General features: G+C 40.7%; 2 long non-coding RNA genes across 4 annotated transcripts; one reads left to right on the forward strand and one right to left on the reverse strand.

Moving 5' to 3' along the window:
* Window positions 1–23,000, forward strand: LOC118165349. Of its 3 annotated transcripts, XR_004750010.1 has the most exons (5): window positions 1–4,631; window positions 6,643–6,815; window positions 16,533–16,667; window positions 20,146–20,305; window positions 20,886–23,000. It is a non-coding gene; the product is annotated as an uncharacterized LOC118165349 (long non-coding RNA). The 3 variants fall into 3 exon arrangements; XR_004750006.1 differs by lacking the exon at window positions 1–4,631 and having other exon boundaries at window positions 6,675–6,815; window positions 20,146–20,235; XR_004750012.1 differs by lacking the exon at window positions 1–4,631 and having other exon boundaries at window positions 6,675–6,815; window positions 20,146–20,229.
* LOC118165338 lies at window positions 6,673–8,751 on the reverse strand. Its single transcript, XR_004749997.1, has 3 exons — window positions 8,397–8,751; window positions 8,049–8,141; window positions 6,673–6,794 (listed from the first exon to the last, which is right to left on the reverse strand). It is a non-coding gene; the product is annotated as an uncharacterized LOC118165338 (long non-coding RNA).
* Window positions 23,001–24,523: the final 1,523 nt, after the last annotated feature.

Here is a 24,523-nt window from a genome sequence, read left to right on the forward strand (position 1 = left end):
ATTCTTGCCTAGCCTGTGTTTGTATACTGTGAAAGTGCAGAACTTTGTCTATCTCCCTACTAATTTGCCACCTATTTCTAAGACTGTTTCTCCAGTTTGTCAAAATAATCAGAGTTTTGGTCCTATCTTCCTGTGAGCCGGCAAGCTCTATTAGCTTGGAATTACCTGCTCTAATGAATAAGTATATTTTATCTTCCATCATCCAGGTTGTTAATGGAAATATTGAGAAACCCCAAACTTACTCTGTACACCCTTCTATTTAAGTAGTTCATTGCTGATAAATGCTTCTAGTGATTGACTTCCAGCCAGTCTGTACTCATTGCATACCAGTTTCCTCTAAACTGTGTTCTCTGTCTTGGGTAGAAGAATAATACATATCAATGTTGATAACAGACAAGACATGACACCTTCTGCTTCTCCCATCTGTTATCCTGTTGCAGAAGGAAACTAGATTAGTATGTCACCACCTAGTCTCATCCAAAATAGGCTATCTACACATAATTCAAGACTTTATAAGGCCTGCAGCAGCAACTGCCGAACTATGGCCTCCAGTGAAAGCACTGCCTATGAGTGGAGGCATCAGCCTGGCTGAAATCATACTGGAGAAGCAGGGCTCTCAAAGTGAAGAACATCTGGCAAAGATGATGTGGTATCACAGCGTGGGCAGTGGTGCCTCCAGAAATGTGAAACCTACAGTCATTAACTCAATCATCCATGGCAGGGCATGCCAAGATGAAACAACTATTAGGCTAATGGAAAAGCTGGTGGCCATTAATTTAATTTCTCTTCAGAGGTGTACAGTGTTACTCTTCATGTCACACTGCACTTCCTTAAAGGAGAGAAATACATTGAGTATGTAACTTGTAATCTGATTTGGAGAGGAACTGCACCCAGAAATACCCTTTTGTGTACGGTATGATCTGACAGGTCGGATGCAGATGCCTCTGTTATAGATATCTAAAGTTATGTTATGAAAATTTTGCTTTTTGTGTCAGGTGCACAAAGTCCACACGTCATTCAAGTCACTTCTGATCTCTGTTGATTATTATGAAAAGAGGGGCAAAACCTCCACAATGGGACTACCCCATCAGTTTGTGTTTTAGGAAAGTCTGATGTACCCAGACATCTCCTACTATAACTTCACATACAAGGATGGGCTTCTTGTCTGCTGGATGTGTCACTTCTCTCGTAACTGCCATCATTTCTCTTGCTGCCTACTTAAGAACTGTGGGTCTACATAGAGCCCCTCCTAGCCCTGAATAAATCTTATGGGAAAAATAAAGCTTTATGGCTTGTAGTAGGGAGTTCCTGTTAAGAAACTACCACTATTGAAGTTCTTGGCATCAAAAACCCATCTCTGTGAGACATGGAAGTTAATCTCAATAGATTTCTAATGTGGATATACTAAATAGTATTAATCACTTGTGCAGACAACACATACAGAATTTAAATCCAATTATATGATAGTTATATATAGTATAGCGCATAGCATGCAGCGAACTGTACATCGTATATATTATACTATATATACACTATACACTATACTATATACCACATAATATAATAGTTTATAACAGTTTACTTCACTAGTTGATGCGGATTAATTTTCTTGAAGTGCCCTGTGTAGACAAATCTTGAGCATGTTTTTGACAGAGCTAACCTGTCTGTGCTGTGGATGTGGATGATGTCCGCAATGGAGCTCCAGATGATGGTTCTTGCTCTGGGTCTGCTGGCTTCTATGTTGCTGTTTGAAGGGTTATAGAAGCCAAAAGCAGCGCTGGAATTCTGTTGTCATCTCATAGATCTGATGACCTTATTAATTTCTAAGGTCACAGATGTTAAATCCTGGTGCCATGTGTGACTTCTCTTTTAGGCTTGGCATATAAAAAGCCAATGTGCTAACCAATAATTTTGAAGAGAATTTTCCCAAGGCTCATAGAAGAGGCATTGTATGTATACAAGTGTAGCAGTCTGCATGTCCCGAGTGACACCATTTACACTGGATTTTTTCCCAAAGTGCTATGATACAGATAAGAATATCTGATGTGAAATTGAACTGGAAAATGAACTGAATTCTAAAATTTGGTAAAAACTCTTAAGGAATAGATAACAGCGAGATGATAATTTCTTGCAGCAAGGCAGGTGAAGCCCACACAAATGCAAAAGAACACTTGGCTTTAAAATGTGAATTGCCATGTTTATACTTCTCCTCCTCCTGAACATTGCTTTGCTGGGAGGCTCCGTAAGGTTGCCATAGGACACCACAGAAATAGTGGGGATATGCTTGGGCCTTCTAAAACAAGTTACAAGGTATTTTTTTCAACCCCGAGCCGGAGTCATTGAAATTTAATGCCAGAAAATTGCCTTAATTCAGTGCAAATGATTGGCATGGTTTCTGAGAAGGTACACGGTCTTAACAGTTATGTTAGAAGATTAAGAAGCTGTAGTTTTCATGGTGATCTCCCAGCCCATCTGTTTTGAAAAGATCAAAGAATGAAGTCATACTTCTGGGTCTGTGTTAACATCATGCTACAGGGAAGGCACTGAAGAAAAGGAAAGTGATCTTTACATATGGCAGAGATGCTGCTGCTTCATTTGTTCATGCTTGGAAGTTTCCTTTGTTATCTTTTTTTCAGAGAGCTTGAAGACAGCTTAAAAAGATGCAAAACCACTGCATGAAATCACATGCACTGCTCTGTATCACTGTTTGCTATGTAGTATGCATGCGCTTACTATGCTGGGTAATTGATATGGCTGCAAATACAGGTCTGAATTTTATACAGTAAATGACAAAATTGCTCAGTTTGCATGTACGGATTCAACAATAATGTTGATGTGTGTTTACATATATGTCTTTTTTTAATTTGCAAGTGGTCATCTATTTTTAAAATGTGGCCATTTAAAAGAATGTTTTTGTCTTAAGAATAGGTAAGTATTACTGGCTGGTGTTATTTAGAAGAATGAGATAAGTCAGGGTGTTCTGAGTCTGGATATGCCACACTTTAGTCAAAGGCAAGTGATATTTTTGTTTCTGTGTCTCTAAGATGGGCCATTTTCACAGAATTACAGAAACCAGTGCTAGAGCAGATATGAAGTCATCTACTCCTTCCCTCTGAACAAGGCAGAATGAAATATACCTGTGTTCTCCTTAACAGATATTTGACTCATGTGCTATCTACTGCCTACAGGAAGGGAGATCTGAGAACCTCTCGAGGTGGTTTACTCCAGTGCTAAGTCATTTTAGAAAGCTCTTGTTTGACAATTTAGGTGAAAAAGCCTGCACTGTAACTTGAATCTCTTTTGATTCAGGTTAAGCCCATTGCTGTCTCTTCTCTCTCCTGACTTGAAACGGCTCGAGAATAACTTATTTTTCTTGACTTCCAGCCTTTCTTACAACTTTACTTTTATTCCACATCTTTCCTGATGTGTGGTGCCCAAAGTGTATGCAATACAACCTGTGCTGAACAGAATGGAAACATTCCTTAATATGCCTTGTAAGGTGTACTTCCCATCGTGCATCCTAGTGGTTGGATTGCTTTTTTCATAACAAAATGACATTGGTGGTTAATCTTCAGACTATTCTGCTATAATCCTATTGTTTTTCATAACTGCTGCTTTGCTTATCATCCTTCAACCTCCATGTGTTGCCTAAGTGTAGAGCTTTATTCTCATCTCAGTAGAGTTTCCCCCCTTTGCTTTCAGGCCATTTCTCCGTTTTGTTAAGACCATTTAGATCATTACTGAGCTGTCCCGGAATATTCACCTAGCTGCCAGTGAAAGCTGTGAAGCCTGGGGGAGATTTTCAGTGTTTGCCTTTGGGGTAACTGTAGGTGTCCACGGGTGAGTTAGGTGTCTAAGTACCCTCTGCAGTCAGAATGAACAGATCATTCATTGTACCCTTCATCATTAATTAATGTTAATTCAGTGTAAACGTATCAAATAAGAGAGCTGTAGGCCTGCTCTAGTTTGGAAGGCCAATTGAAATAACATAATAAACGTGTCTGAGAAAGACATTACAACAATTTTATAGCTTGTGCAGTAGGAACTGGAAGTAGGAGCCTCAATTACGCCTTCCTTTCTCATCTCTTTGTTCACATGGAACAGCTCTGCCTCTCACCTGCCTACTCCTTGTTTTTCCTTATGAAAATATTATGGAGGAATCCTGTTACAAAGCAAGATAAAAAGCTTATTTTTCTCTGAGCCTGTTAAAACACAGAGCATATACCTGCTCTGCACAGGATTCCATCCACGGGTGGAAAGCAGCCCCCACTTCTGCAGATCTCTGCCTTTTGGTTCCTTGGCAAAGAAGTAGATCAGCCCTGGTGTTGTATTAGTCAGGAATGGTTTGTTACTACCGTACTTCATCTTGCTGTATTTTCTGTTATGATGAGTGTGTCTCTGTGTTTGTTACCAAATAAATAAAATAGCAGTTAATATGTATGCGATTCCTTTTAATGATCAGCTTTATGAATTTCCCAGGCTTCAAGCTATAGTTTAATGAAACACGACGTGGTGGCCACAATCGATGTTTTACTCTTGAGAAATAGGCCAGAATCCTCCCAAATGTGCAGCTTGCCCTTTATTATTGCCCTTTATTATGAATGTCTAAAGAAGGCTTGGAAGTCAAAATTGTAAGTCTTTGTAATGTAATTGTAAGTCTTTGACTGTGATGATAATATCACCCCATAGGAGGGTCTGCATCTTAAGGCACTGTTGTTTTCTGCTTCCAAAATGCAGATATCTTGGGTGGGATTCTTCTCATCTAGATGTAGATGTCTGCAATAGGGATATCTGCACCAAAGTGTGTCACCTTTGGTAACATTTATAGTCAATGGAGAGGAGTAGATAATTCTGGGGAATTATTAATCTGACCTGGTTTTGACATTTCCTTTATGACAAGAACCACTTGCTAGAAGTCTCTACAATGACTAAGTGAATTTTACCTCTAGTGTCCTGTTAATGGGAGAGCTGAAGCTGGGGGCCAAAAGAGGCCACCCACTGCCCTCAGCTGCCCCCAAGAGCAGTGTTTCCAGGAGACCAGTACAGTAGCAGCAGCCAGCTGTCACCAAAGCCCACAGAGGAAGGGAGGCCAGCTCTTAGCTAGCCTTTTCAGACACCCTCACTGATACCAACCGAACAAGGAAAGGCCACAGAGCTCAGAGGCAGACTGAGCCAGTGCATGGCAGCTGGCATTGCAACAGACAACGGAGGCTGAACTCTCAGAAACCAAATCACAACTAATTTTTGTTTTTAGATCTTCACTATCTTTCCAGTCACTGGTAAAAGTGTATTCTTCAAGGAAAATAATATCTCAATATTTTTGTCTGATACTAAATGGGCTGGCTTTTTTTTTTTTTTCCTGCCTCTGGTGGCGTTGGTGTTCTCATGATATTTCTGGACTAGATTCACTCTAAAAGTGCAAAGAAATATGTATATTTCTAGGGAGAAAGTCCTCACCTTGACTTTCTGTTTAGCTACAGGAAGTGTTTTTCATCATAGGTTGCAGTGAGGAGCTACAATCCAGACAATCCTTCTGGTGTCTTTGTTGTCAGGAGAAAAATGATCTATCAAAGCCCATTTAGTGGGAACTTCACTCAGACACTTACAAGTGCTGATTCTTCATTATTTTCTCATTATGTGGTTCTTAGGTTTCTAAAGGTCTTGACATACATTCTCTACCAATAAGAAAAAATCCCTCCTCATGAGATTTAAGCATGTTACTTTTATCTTTAATGGAGCCATGTTTGAGCTGCTGTCATCACGTTCACTAAATCATCTGTCAATGAAATCCACATTTTTAGTAGCCATTACCTCAGCTCACGGATAAATAAAGTCCTAGCTTTTATGTCTAATCCTCCATATTATTTTCAGGTGGATAGGGTGACTCTGAGGCAACATCTTAAATGTATTGTAAAGGTGGTTTCAGATTTCTTATTAATCAGTATATCCACTTACCAATATTTTTTTCCCAAGACCCAGTTCACCGGTAGGAAGATCAAAATGTTGATCGTCCTTGAATGTTAGGAGGCCATTAATGTATTACTTGAGCTAGACAAAGCTCTTCTGCAAATCTGTGATGCTCTTTGGTCTCAAACAGCCTTTGTTGTACAGGAATGAGTCGAAAAAGACCTAGCAGCGGCTTCAAATGCATTCAAAATGAGTTAGCAGGCTGCATCAGAGCCACCTTTGATGTTACGAGATTAGATCCACTAGCCCTTATGAAGGCATATGCGACTAAAGCACAAGGTGCTGCCACAGCACATGCTGGCTGAATTCCAGGAGCTGAGGGCTGTGGGGACACCACACGACCACTGATACTCACACTTCAGAAGCAGTACTGCTGGTGGTAGCACAAAGGCTTGACGCTGCAGAAGGACACCAGTTCTTCAGTCTTTGTTGCAATGAATAGCAGGCATTTACCGGTGTGACTGCACTCCTAATGAAACACCTGGAAGGGGTTTTAGAACAGGCTGCCCAGGGAGGCTGTGGAGTCTCCTTCTCTGGAGATACTCAAGGTCCGTCTGGACGCTTACCTGGGCAGCTTGCTCTAAGGAACCTGCCTTGGCAGGGGGGTTGGACCCAATGATCTCTTGAGGTCCCTTCCAACCCCTACAACTCTGATTCTGTGATTCTGTTTCACAGGTAGCAGAACTTGAAGAAAGAAGAGTAGTTACCTTCATCACTGTAATTCTTTGGCGTGCTCTTTGTACGCAGCTCCCAGTGCTGGCCCCTTGGTTCCCCAGGTCGTGTGGACTGAGGACTGCTGAAGAGCTGGGCGGTGATCTGTTTGCACGCTGGAGGGAGGAAAAGCAGAGGTGAGCAGGTTATGCACACACCTTGTTGTGGACACATAGCAACATAAGGAACACTCAAATTCTTGTGCAGAAGAGACCTATCAATTTACAGTGGGTTGTACCTGCATAGAGCACCCTGAAGTGTTATAGCTATGAGTTTAGTAAAGCTTTTCATTGTTCTTTCTGCAACACCTCATGTGAAAGACGTTGCTATACCTTTGCCAGGTATTCCTCGTTATTATCATTAACAGCAAAGAACATATGGTTGCTAGTACTGTTAATGAGAGTCGTGAGTTTTTGCATAGGAATTAGACCTCATTAGAAATCAGAAGCAGGATTTGTTTTGTGCACTGCTAAATTTTCTTTATGAAACCCATCGGTCTATAGCAAGATTACATGCCAACCCACAGAAGTTCTTCAGAGTTGTTATTTTAAAGTTATGTCAATGAACAGTTTATTCTGAAGCCTTTCAAATGTATATGCATGTGCATTATATACAGATATACTATGTACATATGTATGTATACGTAGTGACAAAGCAAGTAGTTTAATACATTTTATGGGTCCAGCCTGGAGTTCTGCATACATGAACTTGTGTGTGGTCAGGGAGGCTTGCATATTTTTGAACTCTAAGTTGGCCTAATAAAAGATATCAGACTACAGTGCTTGCTTTGTCAGCCCTGTTTTCCTGGTTCAAAATGACTTGCAAGATTAATTTTCAATTTCTAACATAAAAAAATGAGAAAAAGAAGTGTTTACTTACTGCAAGGAGTTGATTCCGTGTTAATGACCCCGAAGGAGGCTTGTACACAAGGTAAGGATTGTTGCCAATTTGGTGTATATTCATGTTACAGAATATGAAAATGTGAAGTTACACCATCTTGAGGATTTTGTTTTTATAAGTAGGATTGGTTAAAAAAAAAACTTTAAGTAATCATACCATGCGTTTGATGGTGGAAATTAGTATGAATGTTTCTGGCAGAGGAACGATGTGATGTGGTTATGCATTTCTGTTTTCAGTGCCTGCTCAATATTGGCCTTTTACAAATACAGATTACCATGTCGATGGAAGGAATTTACGGCTTTGGCCCCCTTGTCTCACTCAGCGTTACAGCACCTTTTTTGTACTTTATGTTATTCATCCCCCCAACTGTATTTTTCTGACAGAAAAAGGAAATGTCTGTGGACTAAGACCCTGACAACTCGTGAGCTTTGCTATTTAATTGGATGAAATAAGTATTATTTCCCACTTACCTTGATTTCCTGCAGGGTAAAAATCTCGCTCGCTTGAAATCAGCAGCAAACTTTCTGCTGAGTGCAACAGGATGGAGAGTTCACCGGCGATTCCTAACCAGCTAGAGACAGCCCATATTGGAAGCCCAGAAAGAAATACCTTAATAATAACTATGGTACAGAAAATACTGCTAAAAAAGTATTTTTAGAGCTGTCAAATAAAATCCACAATTAAAATCTGAGCTGAATACAAAAGCTACGCATATGATATGTTTAATATTATTCATTTTGGGGCCTCATGGCCCACATAGTTCAAGCTGCAAGATCCGTTTGTGTTCTGTGGGCTGTTACACTGCATCCCTTACTTACCTCATCTTGTGGGCAAGGAGCTGCTTGCTCTGACTTCATGGAATCGCAGCTGTATTTGTGGAGTGCTCTCGTCCTTTGGCACTCCTTCCCCTGTACATTAACAGGCTTTCAATGCACCAGCATTTTCCCTGGAAGCAAACTTCAAAATTTGTCTTTAATCCTGATGCAATGCATATTCAGAATTTTTTCTTTTCCTGAAGTTTAGTTCCAGGGGAAAGCGTTCTTGCCTGGTGCTCCCACCAGCCAGCTGCGGTTCATAGCAATAATTAACAGTAAGATACTGCAGCAGAAAGAGGGAGCAGGGAAATGCAGCCCGGCAGCTTCAGTTATGTGGTTCTGTTCATGTCGACGGATTCCAAAGTGCTTAACAAACAATATTGCAGGCAGGATGGGCAGCTCTGCCCACAAGGAAGTTTTCCTAATGCTTCCTTCTATAAGAGTCTGTTCTCAGTTGTTCAGAGCTTTGCTGAACTCATATTTGGGTCAAATATATTTATTTAGGATGTCATTCTCTAGGATTTTTTTTTCATGTTTTGAGTATCAGCCAAAGTGATTGAACTATTTATAAGAAGGTGTCTGGTCAATTTTTTTTTTATTATTTTTTTTTTCCTGCTTATTAAAAAAAATAGTCTGGCCCCTGTGTTTTAAAAGGTTTTAGAGCAAAGCTAGACCTTTCTGTGCTTTTGAATCAGGCATGTGCCTTTTGCCATCCTCACAAAGCTTTTCAAGTTTGGTCAACTGTTTCAAGACGTGGAAAAAACACAGTTACCAAATATTCCGTAGAGATTTACTAAAGCCTAACAGCAAATATTTCCAGAGATTTCATCTTCTCCGCCTCGCACAGCTCCTTCCCATGTTCAGACTTTCCATACACTGTCCTCAGAGAACGACTGAGGAGTTGCTAGCTGGGTGCACCGGAGGCCAGACCAGAGGTGACCTTTGTAGTATTGTCCCTGGTAATTATTTGGAGCTGTAGTGAGGCTTCACTTAGCCCTTCGGACCTGGAAGGAAACTCAGGGCTCCCAGATTTTATAATTCGTGTGCTCTCGGCCAACCTTCATTGTAGTTTTTCTTTGCTGCTAGCTTGAATGCATGTTGAGAGTAGACAAACTCAGTAAGGCCCTGAAAAAACCAAACCTAATGTTGAAATTAGCCCCACTGTGAGTGGTGGGTCGGACCATGTGCCCTCCTGAGGTCCTTCCCAACCTCCCTTAGTCCATGGTTCTGTGATTCTTCGCCATCAGTTTCTGTGTCAGTCAGTGTGGACCTGAGAACACCATCCTGCTGGCCCTCAACAAGATCCAGTTGGTGGATCTCTGTGGGTATGATGCCACTTAGTGGAAATAGTTTTATTAGTTTGTTTTTAACACCAAGTATATGCAAGATACCACATTAAGATAATGTTAAAGTTATGAGGACAAATATCCTACAATTAAAAATAAGAGAATGATCTCTGCGTCCTCAGTATGCTCCCAACATGTGTTTGCATTGTAACACTGACTTTAGTTTTGTGATTGCACCGTGTCTTTTCTCGTGTGGCTTTGGCCATGTATCTAGCATGGATCTGCTCTGGAGGTGAACTAGCACTGAGCAGAACTGGTGGATGGCAACTGCAGAACTCTAGCTCGCTTGTTGAGAAGGTGCAAGGTTTCTCCTGAATGAATCATGGCATGGTAGAAAGAGAAAACAAGGTCTCCTGATTAAGGTGGTTGAATTCTGCCCTGGGGAGCTGGACAATATCCTTGCCTCTTCTACCATGCTCCCATGCAGTAATGGGCAACCATTTCCCATGTGGTTATTAATTGCCAAAAGAGCCTTTCTGCTTGTGCCAGTAGTGTCTGGAACAAGATGATTGTGCAAATGTCATCCATCAATCACTGCTCTTTGTTTGGTAATGTCATGTATGATGTTCCATTTAATAAAGCCTTCATCAAGTCAGTTCAGGTAATTATTAGCTCCTTATATCTATTTATCATCTAATGTTCACCTTCTATTTATATTTACACATTATCCTTATAAATATTTATAAACACTTATTTGGCAATGAACTAGGCAAAGTATCTCGAAAATCTCTGAAATTCATGGAAATGTTCAGGCGGCATATGAGATTGTTTTTCAAACCTCAGCAGGCTTAATTAGATCCTGCAGTTCATTCATTTTCACTGAAGTCAATTGGAGTTTTACATGTGGAAAGTCTGTGAGATCAAAAATTATGCCCAATGGGCACATAGTTCTATAGAAGAAAACGTCAGCTCCGGATGGTAGTGTTTCTGACTTCTCATCAGTTAGACTCTCTTTCTCAATTAGCTTTTCTTGTAATTCTATGTGAGTGGTTTTGAAAGGGTTCCTGGAAAAAAAATTGCTGCGTATACTGTACATGTTTTCATTTACAGATCACTGAAATGGATAGGCAGATAAATAAATAGATAGGGTTTTCTGAGCTCGTGAAACATGTCACATAGCATAAAACCCTCTTCTCAGTCTGTTTTGTCAAATATGTCAAATGATATTTTTGGAATTATATTTTTGGAATGTATTTTCAGAATTTCTATTGCTGTTCTTGATCTATGCCCCCTTGTTTGACAGTCCCTTAATCTGTTCGATATAAACTGAATGAATAGCAGCATTTAAAAATATGGCTTCAGGGACTCCTTAGGAGGTTTCTTTGTAAGTGTACATTTACTAGTTCATCTGTAAATTTATTTTATGAGGTGTTTAAACCTCAAGAAAACTGAAAAGCATAATATTAATGCCTGGTTTACATCTACTGAAGTCAATGGGAACTTTGCAATTGACTTTAATGGTAGCCTATGTCCTCTAATTATGAAAGTGGCAAGGATGATATACAAAAAGCCACAAGGAGAGTTTTCTGTTTCATCATACCCTATTTTGTTTGCAGATGCATAAGCAAAGTACAATGTGGTTTGTTCTTGGATTAAACAATTCAGCGTTTTGGACCTAATCCTGAACCACGTTGCTACTTTAGGTAGTGTTTTGCTTCTCAGAAGATCACGAACTATTCATTCTCTGTGTGGCTCACAGAGGTGACAGGGTAGGAAATCCAGCCAACTTTTCAAAAGGCTTTTGCAAATGATGCTTTTGGTTTTGATCATACATCTACCCTATGGTATGAGCAATGGAAGAAGTTGATGAAGCAGTTTTCTTTCTAATTGTCTTGTGTTTTTTTTTTCATGTGATCAGTTTTGACAGGGTTCCTGGAAATGCACATAATATCTGTAGTGTGTATGTACATGTTTTCCCTTAAGGTTCACTGAAGTGTAGTAAAAAGTTTCCATCACGCTATTGTAATCCCAAGGCATCATCTTCGTACTGTGTTAGTGAAAGTGAGCGAGAGTACACCGCAAGAAAAAAGACTTGCAGAATTAAAGCCTTTTTTTTTTTTTTTTTTTTTTTTTCTGTTGGTGTAACAAGCACAGCGGTCTGAACAGGCTTGATCTGGTAAGCAATTTGTAGCAGCAAATAATGCTAGACAAAAGTTCCCACAAACTTCTTGTTGAGTCTGCTTCAGAGGTATTACTCATTTGGTGGCTGAAATGCTGGTCTTGCTTCACATTTTTAATGCTTGTGAAAGATTTACATATTTTGGTGGTAACTGGAGATGCCAGTGTGCTGCAGAGAAGAGCTTGTCCAAACTTTTCTGATGGGGCTGTGCTCATCTGGAAAGCACCACGTTGGTGGGGCAGAAATGTTGTCCTGAGGTGCAGCAGCTTCACTGAAACCCTGAGGGAGCCAAGCAGGGCAGCTGGGTCTCCACTGGGCAAGTCTCCAGGATGCTCTGACCAGAGGTGTAGTGGTAGATAGCAGAGTGGGTGAACTCTTCTCTTAAGGTGGATAAAATCTACACCACCAGCTTTAGGAAGGAATAAATGCCATTTCTCACCCTGCCTCAGCATAGCCATCTCCCTCTTTGTCCTAGCAGTAGGCTAGCAACTCTACAGCCTCCTCCTCCTAGGCTGGTAGAGCCTCAAACCTTCCAGGTTCTCCTCCCCAACCCTCCCAAGTACTCAGGCTTGGCTCTGAGGCTTCCCCATTCCCAGGCAGCTGCTTTTTAGGTACTCTATGGCAGCCAGTTGTCCAGCAGCTCTGGGGTTTGTGCTGTCAAGTGATGCATGTGCTTTGGGAATGAGCAGGAAATTTCATTTATTGGCATTCTCATAAAAACAAAGTTTGTCACAAATTCTCCCTCAGAAACAAACAAACAAACAAAACCAAAAGCAAACAGATTTGTTGCTGGCCTAACACCGTACTTGTCTATGTCAAAAGTCCTTGGGGAAAAGATAGTTAACAGAGAACCCATAGGGATCATTCCAGATGGATGCTGTAGCCTTCACTACATCCCTATCATGTACACACAAACAGAGATCTGTTTAGTGTAATTTGAGAAATAAATACAACTGGAAATTACATCTTTTTGGGAGACTTAAACTCCCTGGATGTATCCAGGAGGAAGATGTGCAGAAGTCGGGCCCTACTTACTTCTCAAGGTAGAGCCCATGTACCTATAAACACAGTAGGTGAAATACGCCTTCACCAAATGACTTTTCAATAGATACTGTTTAGACTTAGTTTTGATGAGCACCATGGCTGTTGCAGAAGACTACACATAAAAGTAACTTTTGAACAAATGGAAGAATAAACAGAAGCAGGACTATAGTTAGGGTTCCTAATTTTGAAGAGGAAAATTTTGATAAACTACATGGATTTGTGGATGATGCTAAATTGGGAGGAGCAGTTGATTCTGTTGAGGGAAAAGAGGCATTGCAGAAACATCTTGACAAATCAGAGGGCTGGGCAATAGGAAGTTTAACAAGAGCAAGTGCTGGATCCTGTGCCTGGGATGGGGCAACCGTGGCTGTGTGTACAGACTGTGGGACGAGAGGCTGGAGAGCAGCCCCCCAGAAAGGGATCTGTGCATTTTGGTCAATGGCAAGCTGCACACGAGCCAGCAGCGTGCCCTGGCAGCCAGGAGGGCCAACCGTACCCTGGGGTGCATCAGGCCCAGCACTGCCAGCCGGGCGAGGGAAGGGATTGTCCCGCTCTGCTCTGCACTGGGCGGCCTCACCTCCAGCACTGTGTGCAGCTCTGGGTGACACAATATAAAAAGGGCATAAAGTTATCAGAGAGTGGCCAAAGGAGGGCTGCAAAGATGGTGAAGAGTCTGGAGGGCAAGGTGTATGTGGAGGGGCTGAGGTCCCTTGTTTTTTTCAGCCCAGAGCAGAGCAGGCTGAGGGGAGGCCTCATGGCGGCCTGCAGCTCCCTCAGGAGGGGAGCGGAGGGGCAGGTGCTGAGCTCTGCTCTCTGGGGACAGCGACAGGACCCGAGGGAACGGCATGGAGCTGGGACAGGGGAGGGTCAGGCTGGGGGTTAGGGAAAGGGTCTGCACCCAGAGGGTGGTCGGGCACTGGGACAGGAGTTCAAGAAGTGTTTGGACAATGCTCTCAGACACATGGTCTGATTTTTGGGTGGTCCTGTGTGGAGCCAGGAGTTGGACTCAATGATCCTTGTGGGTCCCATCCAACTCAGGATATTCTATGGTTCTATGATTGTACGTTAATTTATTGTTGAAGTCATCCGCACTGAGGAGCCAAGGAGTTGAAATGTGGAGGAGGTGTTGATTTTTTTTTGTCTCAGGTGTAAAAACTATCTAGAACTTGTATACCAAATAAAGCAGCAAAATAGTAAGGAAGGGCACCCTGTTTAATTTGATGGGTAATCATCACTGAAAGGATGTCTGTAGGTAGTGCAAGGACAGAAGGAAAAGAAGGATCAGCAAAGAAAGTTGTGAGTCAGAGGGCAAAATATATAGGAATGAAGTAAGAGTCAATGGAAGGAGCCTGAAAGAAAGAGAAAAAAGCCCTCCATCTAAAATAAATGAGGGAAAGAGCAAGGCGGTGAAGGCAGAGGCAAGATGAAATATAATCTGTGCTGGGTCTCTGAGCTAAAATTATAAGGAACTAGCAACAGGACAAAGTCAGAAGAGTAAAGTCCAGGGAGTGGGATAGCTGTTATTCTGGAATTCAGACAGGATAGGTGTATGAAAACATATACTTGAATATCTCATAGGGAGAAAAGGGACCATGTGATAAGAACACTGCTTCTCTGTATAAGAAAGGAAGAGAGAGTCACCAGGACAAGAGCAGGTCTGTTATCCTGGAACAAAGCTCAAGGGTACAAAGCTTTGAAACAGGTCTTGAAGGAAAGAAATGTATATATAGTAAATAGAAAAAGAGAATGTATTAAAGTAATTAATATTGAAAAAAAAAACAACCAACAAAAAAACAAAACACCATGAACATGGCATGCAAGTGGAGAATCTGCTGTGGTACAGCAAAGTATTTGATTCTTTCTTTCTCTGAGAAGAAGGAAGAGAAATAGGGAAGTAGAAAGGGGGAAAGGGGAAGAAAAGATGTGTGAAGATACAATTCTCTAATAAAGTTTACCTGCAGCTAGTTTGGGTGAAGTACTTATATATATATAAATATATATATATATTTTTCTCCATGGACTGCCATTATGTCCTGTGCTGTCTGTAGTGTTTAGTGGTCCTGTGCAGACTCAGAAAGCACACACAGTGTGGATTATCTTGTGTTTTGCTCTTAACAGAATTTAAAGCATATGATGTTTCTGCTGAAAGTGTACAGTTTTAGATGGAGAATCAATAGCTGTCATTGTGGTGTTCAGGGTAGGATTGTAAAATGACAACTCAGATGAACAAAAATGGAGTAGTAGGGGAAAAGCTGCAGTAAAAAAATAAATAAGAAATATGCAATGGTCTGGAGCCTTCTTACCTCTTCCATGCAGGGGAATTTTTGTGGTTCTAGATCTGTACTGTGTTTGGGGTCAAACTCCTGCCTAGCACTACCCATTCCTAAGGAGCGTTGGAAGGAAAGAGTGCTACAGAGCAGGGAGGTTGCCCCAGTTTCAAACCTGTGCCTTTCAGACCTTTTCATGTCAGTGTTGGGTAAGTGACATTCAGAAAACTTAATTTACCCAGCATTCGTCCTCCTGGGACAAGCATTGGTCACCAAGAAATGATGAGAGTGTTTAAAAACCTTATAGCTTCATTGTCGAGATACATATGCAGTTTCTGCCCAGCGAGGTGGGCCAGGTCTGTGGCAATCACGCATATCTCACAACTTGGTGAGCAAGGCATTGAAGGTAGAAGTTAAGAATGTCCTAGGTGAAATAAAAAGAATGGGATGTGAAAGTAATCCCAATGCTAAGGTTATTCCAAACAATGTGACTTCAATAAGCAGAGCTGAGAGAGCGGAAAAATTTGGCCAAATTCAGAGCTCTTGTCCTTGTGCAGAGGCTTATTTGAATTCCAAGCTGTTTCTATAACGTGCATACATTTCATTCACCATGTGTGGCGTTAAAAAGCTGGAAAGCCTTGTGATTTGGGGTCAGCAGTAACCTGAGCTCAAAAGGAAAGCTGACCTCTAATCTAACATGAAAAGCGGTGCCATCACTTTGGGATAGGGAGTGTCTTTGCTGGATTGTGGCTCAAAACTGAGACAGTCACAGTCAATTGTCGATGATGTGCTCCAGGAGTGTCTCCTTGAGCTAAGCAGAAGCAGCCAGCAAACCTGCTACAGTAAAGCTCCTTGGGCTCCAGCAGTAAAAAGCAGGAACATATTTGCTCAAGCATCTTTTCTGCAGTTTCCTCTCTGCTTTCCAGCTTGCTCAGACCTTGTGGGGATGGCCAGGCTATCACAGGCTTGGGGGACAATATCAGTCTTTCCGCTTCCAGCCTGCTCCTGTGCTCAGCAAACTGCTTAACCTGGGCTAGAGTCTCGCTCTAAAGGCAGGGGATGCAATGGCGCCATGATGCCATTGCTCTGCTAAGGAGGCACAGAACAACAAACTGAAGTTATGATAGTCACTTTTGATAGTCATAATTATATGCATGACAAGCAAGGACTCTGTAATCAGGAGTATGTGCAACCATATGTTGGACATAATGAATTTTGCAAGGAATATATCTAAAGAAACTCTCCAGTTCTAAACTACTTGTTGTAGCAAACAGCCTCGTATCTTACATTAATCAGTGAATTTACAGCAACGTACCCCCTTTTTCATGTGTTTGCATTTACCAATGTTATCTTCTTCTCACAGATGCGAGAACTGGAGGAACAGGGATGTGAAGCTGTCTGCTCAGAGGATGCCAGTGACAAATCCAGGAACAGAAGCCGAGGCTCCCAAGTTGCAGTCTAATCAGCGAAGAATTTTGCCTTCCAATATTGCAATGAGGTATACCATAACATTATCTATATATTAATACTTTACCCAAGAGGAACACACTTGAAAATGTATGCTGCTTATGCTCTTGTAAATAAATCAAAAGAATTATTTGAATTCTAATTCTGAATTGAATTTCTGACATTTCCTTTTTACTATACATTTTTTTTTTCACAAATATTTCTTCATAAATCATGCTCAAAACATACAGCTCTCAAAATCTGCTTTAGTGTAATGGCCACAGGCTACTGTTCCAAAATATCCCTGTGTAGCTTTAATAATTCCGATTTCTAGGCTTTTCAGAGTCCAACTTTAGCATTTTCTTCAGGGTCTTGAGCATCTATGCTTCAGCTTGCCTTTACAGAAGACTTCGGGTAGTTAGCATCTCAGAAAAAGGAAATAAAATTGTGTATTCCCAGTGAGGATGTTCTTAGCATTGGAAATCACATTGGGAAATATTGCAGTAAATATGCTGGAAGCATCAAAAGCTCAAGTCTGGATCCAGTTTAGCTGGAGGCTTCTCCTGTAGACTGAGACAATAGAAGTGCCGAGGGTATGGAAGCCCATTACAGATCCTAATGCTGCCTGGTGTATTTGGAGTATTTGTCACAGTTCTGGCAAAGGCACAACTTGCTTTCTGTCCCTCCTAGCTATGTCCTCCCATACCGGGTGAGGGACATGTACACAATGCTTCTCTTTGAGATGCTAATCTTTTGGGGTGTTAAGCACCAATAATAGAGCCAGCAGCTGGTTTTGCTTGCACTGGAGGGCTTGAAGCAGCACAGCAGCTTTTTGCATAGGATAGGAAGGGTTTTCTTCTGGCTTTCATATCAATTTGACATATCCATGCTGTGGGCTTCCCAAAATAGTTCTAGACTCGAACACTGAAACACCATTCTCAGAGTCTGTCTGAGGTAGCTGGTAGCTTGGTGATTTAATGAGTGAATATTAAATCAGAATGGAAAATTATATTGCTTATACAACATGCTCCTTATAGTACCTTTGCATTTCCAAATCTTTATTATCAACAGTTTGGCTGGCACAGGTGACGAGCTTGCTCAAAGACTACGGTCAGGTTAGCTGCTACTCAACCTACAAAGTATCTGTAATTCATCCATGCTTCTCCCACCAGCAGGTGTCATTCTGGAAAAAGGAAAATATTGTAAATCCCAGAACTGGAGAATTTGGCTGTGACAAAGAAGAAAAAAAAAAGTTCACTTAAAATACAGCTTTTGAAGGATACTTTAAATAAAAACCAAGACAAAGTTGGCTGGTCTGCATGAAGCACAACCTATCAGAATATTTTCTCGGAACCTTTGCACTGTGTAATCCTGCCATGTAACAAACAAAGGGCAGACGATGAGTAAGGCAAACCGATGCCCAGTTAAAGCTGTCTTCTGCCTTCTGCTGTTCTCTCTGGCCTCTTCACCACTGTGTACTCACCCCCCATGACTATAAAAACAGTGACAATCATCAATTTTTATGATGGGCTTTGGGCTTTATTGCCCCCCAAAGACATGCACAATTAAGGTGATGAATGCAGATCTCATTTACTTCAAGAAAAGCTTGAAGTAATCTCACTGAAGCAACTGAAATCAGCAGACTTACTTGGGATTTAGTCTGAAGTGACCGCAAGTAGTATTTCACTTTCTACTTTATAAATAAATCTTGAGCAGAAAAGATTCACATAATCATTTTAATGTCTATTGTAATACTTATGTCATCCCTTAAGTGTTCATCTGGCTATTAGCTGCAGCCTCCTCTAATATGAAGAGATTATTTTTGATTTCTGATAATCATGCTGAGAAAGTTGTGCCTGAGTTATGAAGAACCAAGATTCTTCTGGTTTGTTGCTGGGGACTCATGACCTACTGATCTCCTGTCTGTTAAAATGAAACTTGCCATGAAATCCTTGCAGTAGTTGTATTGCCCACTGGAGGTTTGTTTCAACCCATCACAGTTCTGATGATTATAAATAGTTTTCTGTGTTTCAGTCTAAATTTCATAGAATCAGAGAATGGTTAGGGTTGGAAGGGACCTTAAAGACCACCCAGTTCCAGCTCCCTGGCATGGGCAGGGACACCTCCCACCAGACCAGGTTGCCCAAAGCCCCATCCACCTGGTCTTGAACACCTCCAGGGATGGGGCATCCACAGCTTCTCTGGACAGCCTGTGCCAGTGCCTCACCACCCTCTGAGTGAAGAATTTCCTCCTAACATCTAATCTAAACCTATCCTCTTTTAGTTTAAAGCTGTTACCCTTTGTGGTATTGCTACATTCCCTGACACAGAGTCCATCCCCAGCTTTCCTGTAGGCCTCTTTAGGTTCTGGGAGGAATTTATTCAGGAGGGAGAGAAGAGTACAAGCTCCAAGGCTTGGCTGTGAGGAACACATTAAGATGGGAATTAATTTTATGTTTTTAGAATTTGTAATTACAATGAAATGATATGAAATAATTGTGGTGTAGGCAGCCATTACTTTTTCAATAAGTTATTTAAATACAAATGTCACAAAGCTTTTCTTGTGAACAGTGTCAAACACTTGGTTGCTGAATGATAAGAAGTAGTATGTAAACTTAGAATCAAAAACTTTAGAATAGCTAAAAGCAGTAGACCTGGGTTTACTTGGAGCCTGTATTAGTGTTTTCTGACTTCTTGAGTATTTAACTAAAAATGTAGCAGTCTTCTAAAATTTGAATTAAAAAAGTATAAAAATTTTGTGAATTTGACTAGTCCACTATGCACTTTGTTTTTATGGAACATAGGTGATGAGCAGTGATTATCTACAACTGTTTTTTATATAGTAAAGTATGGGGTTTAGTCAGCATATCAAAGCAAAGTTATGTCTTTGGAGTCTTTACAGAGTATTTTTCATATTTTTAGGTAAGGGTTCTTATCATTTATTTATTTATTTATTTATTTATTTATTTATTACTTTATACTTTATTTTATTAATTTGGGAAGAAATATATGTGCCTAACCATAGCCCTCCTGTGTCATTTTGGAGCCCTTGGGGATCCCAGCTGGCCTCTTGCTGATGGTTCGAAAGTGAGAGTCTCCTGTAGGCCCCACATTGTCTCTGCCAGCCCAGTGCAGATGCCCTGGATACTCCAGGTGGTTCCAGAGAGCATTGGGTATGTTCTTGCAGGCATCTGAATTTCTCCTTTAGATACTGCCGTAGAAAACCACCATAAAAAAATAATATGCCCCTACAAAGGCTTAACAAAATTAAAGATGGCACAGCTGTGAAAGTAATTCCATCCAAGGTGTTTGATTCAAGTTTAACAAGGCATAGAGGCTGGAAAGTAATTCCGTATCTAGTGAGTAGAAGGTTGTTGTGTTTAACAGGATGCCATCAAGAGCCTGCTTTGAATTATGGTGGTTGAGCTGAACCTGTGCACGTGTGGGGAGCCGCTGATACTTTGGGTGTGCACCACAGTGGGCAAGAACTGTGTGCTTGGGGCAATGAATGCTTAATCTTTCCCTTCCAGATAATGCATCCAGGTCCTGGCTAAGAAAATGGGGTTTTTCATCAGGAACGTCGTGGTCGGATGTTCAAAACTGTCACGCGTCTGGTGAAAGTGAGCATAATTCTTCAGTTTTGTGCATGATGCAGCAAGCTCATTTCACTGAAGAAAGTGGTAACTTCAGGTACCGGGGCACTCAGCTAGAGGGAATTAGAGAAATACATGCAGTAATTACAAACCTATGTTAATCAGGTCCATTTTTGATGGTCTACTGAATAGGAGGGAAGTTAAAAACCTTGAATATATTAGTTAGTGCAGTTATATAGGAATTGTACAATGCTGGGTTGAGTGTTACTGAAGTGTTCTTTTAGAACAAGAACAATTTGGTTTTTGTATAAGCTATAAAAAGTATATTCTGAATAAGTAAGAAATATATAACTGATCTTATAATAAAACTAAAGCTATTGGAAGGTAGCAAATTCTGGATAGAATTCACCACAGACACTAATTAGCAATGTATATTTGCTAATTTTTATATTTATAAACATTACCATTAGAGTCAACAGGAATTTGGACTATTTTTTCAGAAGTTTAAAACATTGAATTATTACAGAAAAAGGCATGGTGTAGGGTGACTTACAAAGCATTCAGAAAATCTGATTTAATAGTGTACAACATTAAATTTGTTGTTTGTGAATTAAGCAGAAGAATTTTTCTTGTTTAGTATATTTATTTATTGTTAAATCTGTATCAACCTTTTTCAGGATGAACCCCCAAGGCATGGCTGCAGTGGCTGTGTGAAACAAGAAACAGATACCATTTTTGTGTCACTCATTTCACTGATCACCAGGACTCTGAGCCAGGGTGAAGATGGAGGAAGACTCCTACAGAGAACCAGGAACAGTTTGTCCCTTTAGAAGGGAGTAATGACATTTTAAAAGTTTTTACCAAATACCAGTGCATGTGATAAAGTTATATGGTTGGGAATTAATCAAAAGACCATGAAATAGGATGGAATGCACATTATGGGAAGCCTTGGAGAGCTACAACCTAAGCACCCTGAAATCTGTGACCAAGCCCACAGGACACCTCTTGAGTTATTGCAACCACCTCCAATGACTGCTATTTTTTTTAAAAAATTACCAGCCCCAGTAAACTCCCCCAGACAGACTGGAAAAAGATGTTCTTGCTATTAATTTTAGTCCAGAGAAAGACTTCAAATGTATTCTGGGTAGTGAAATATTTGGTTCATGGAATTAGCTACAGAAAAAAAAACAAGCAGTGTAAATTTGCACCTTGGAGGTGGTACATGTTTTGAAAAGGATGGTTCCAAAGATAATGTGCTTGTATCTAAACTCTGTTATCTGCAACATACAGATTTACAGTGTTATCTGTATTAAATAACACATCTGTATGCTGAAACATGAAATGTATAATTAAAATAATGACTGTAGCTATAGATCTATGTAAATATTATCTAGATCATATGTGTAAATATTAAAGAAATTGTTTAATTTCTAGAGATTACAGACAACACTTTAAAATTTTACAGAGTCCCCCCTCTCGCGAGTTTTTGATGTAATTACCAGTTAAGAGCTAATCCATCTATTTGCTTTTTAGAATATTTGCAGTTGTGTTAAATTTTAGTGAGGAGCAATCTAGTTTTCTTGTTTGAACAAGAAGTCCCCGAGTATTTGTCCCAGATACCAATATTTTCACTCTGCTGGCAGCTGTATAATTGTGGTCACCCTTCAGCAATGTATGTGAAGAATGTATACAGTGGCAGTGCCCCTTCGAGAGAGTACCAGGAGGAAAATTGGATGTGGTCAACCCACACGTAATTTGTTCTCCTTAGTGGAGGTCTCACATGTACAGCACTTAAATGACACTTTTTGTTTCTGGATAAGATGAAGGTAACTGATAGAAACCATTCAAAAGCCTCTTGGGCTATTGCTTACGTTCCCTGAAACGGGCTAAAGAGAATAGCTCTTTGGAGACACAGCTTTACATTGAACATATGCAGGGCTGTGTCATTATTAATTCTGCAAATGTGTTTACAATGGTTAGGTAAAATATTTAGTTACTATTTAAATATTTTGATGTATTATAGCTCATACCCGAATTTCAGATGTCTGCTGCACTTAACATTTCCAATTTAAATAACCGGTTTCATTAAGGTTTTTAGTGATACAAATTAATAACAAAAGGCAGTTAATGCAGAGTACGGTTATGAGACCAACATACATGTGGTTTAAATTTAAAGAATTAAATGTTAGCATTTCCCTATAGAGAAAGGTTATTTGGGCAATGGTGTACTGACATTATCACCACCCACGGAGAAGGGGACCTGTTGATCCTATTGGTTAAGCAGAAATTCAAAAACGGAAGAAATGTCGGTCTAGAGGGTTTGCTTGGTGTGAGTGAATCACACAGGAAAAATGCTGATACCTAGAGTAGCTGCAGTGACCTTCTTTGATGGTTAGAAAGAGAAATAATCACACAGGATTTTTGTCAAAGTTGGAGGGTTTAGGTTGCTTGCTGGCTAAAATCGGCCTTGGTTATTAATATAGTGGAAAGTTAAATGATGAGCATGGAAATATGATAATAAGTGCTGTTGTAAATGAGACAGAAATGATTTTCTGTGGCTGGTAGGAATGGTAATCCAATGTGTTAACCATTGGGCTGGAGGGCTGCTAAGAAAATAAATGTGCAAAGTGGGTAAAATAAAGGATAAAAGTATGTTTATGTAGGCGTTTCTTCAAAGCTTTCTTTCGTAAGGTGTTTCTGGACACTCTGCTGTACTGCTTTGGACAAGTCATGTCTGTTAAAATAAAAGTAAGCAACAGCTTTTGTTTTAGCAATAAATACTGCTAACTGTACCTCTGGACTTCTGCCTTTGCATTTTTATAATGATTTTAGCTGGCCCAGCTAGAAACAAATTTATTAGAGATAGTAATTACTAATTTGGCCCTATTTAATATTAGTTTAATCCAACAACGATGTCTTTACCTATTATTCCTGGAAGAAACTGCATGGTTTTGGGTAGTTCTGCATGGATATGGGACTGCACAGAGAAGGCAGGGCTCAGCATCAGAGCACGTAAGGAAAGCTTGTCTCTGACCCTCAAGCTGACAGCTTGAAAATGGTCCAGATTGAAACCCAGGCTGCCAGTACTCTGCACTTTGGCATTTGAAAATTTCTGGGCGAGACTTAGTTTCAATCTGAAAAGTCAAAATAAAGTGGTTTACACTCAGTTTTGCTTTGTTTGAAGCCAAAACTCAAAGCAAAACTCCTGGTGTACAGATCTGTACGTGGCAAAACATAAGAAAGTGAACCCAAGAGCTCTGCAAACTGAGCAAGCTAGTTTCACTTAGCTCTCAAAATAATCCCCATTTTGCAAGTTCACTTTTCAATTGCACATGTGTGAGATGTCAAAAATGAGCTGGTTTCGCTACCCCATGGATAGAGCAGCTCCAAAGCATCACTCTGTCAGAGCAAGGTCTCGTGTGCTTGCTCTCTGTTTCAGCAGATACTTTGGATGTCTGTCAAGAGATGAAAGTTTCTCTGTCCCAGGCTGGTTACATTTAGCTTTTGTTCCTCTGTAAGACAAGGGATCTGGGGTAAGACCGAAATCCCAGTCCATATGTTTTCATATCCAGCTCTAAACTTGTTTCCTAAATCCCCGGTAATGCTCTAAATGGCGTCCAGTCCTCAAATGGTAGGAGTCACTTACTTCACCTCTGGGAGGTCATCCGAGGATTCATGTATGTTAAGTTCAAGGCCTGATGTTGCAGAAATGCTGAACATCTGCTGCTCTCCCTCACTAGCATGGGAGCTGCAGGTACTCAGGCCTTTGTCAACATCAGATCCCCATTCGCTAGGTGCTCTTACTCAAAAGGAAGCAATCAGCCACCCTCTGGTCTGCTTTATCTTTTTGTAAAAATGTAGTGCAACTGGCTAGAAGCAAACCTATGAGCTGCACCCAGACAGGGACACTTCGAGCAGAGCATTGCTGAGTGCCTGGGAGCTCATTCTGATCACGGTGCCTCTGTTTAGTCATCAGCTGATCCATTTCTTTCCGCGGTTTCCAAAAAATACTGAGAGACTGCCCTCCTTAGCATCTAAAATGACCACCGACGGAAAGGTGAGGCCTCGGCAGTAGTGAGGCTGTCAGCTTCTAGATGCAGATCTCAGACTCTGGCAGCTCCGTTAAGAAGGAAGGACGAGAGCGATGTTCAAAAGAAATGTAGTATCAGATCATCAGTGATCTCGTGTGCATATATTTTGCTCATTCAAGAAGCAGAAGTCAGATTCTCATGGCAAACCAGGACCTAGTACAACTCAGAGTGCCGGGGAAATGGCTGAACCCAAAGATTTAAGGATATCTGGAAATACAGTTCAC

The sequence above is a fragment of the Oxyura jamaicensis genome, chromosome 1 (genome assembly GCF_011077185.1).
Source record: "Oxyura jamaicensis isolate SHBP4307 breed ruddy duck chromosome 1, BPBGC_Ojam_1.0, whole genome shotgun sequence".
NCBI classification, from domain to species: Eukaryota; Metazoa; Chordata; class Aves; order Anseriformes; family Anatidae; genus Oxyura; species Oxyura jamaicensis.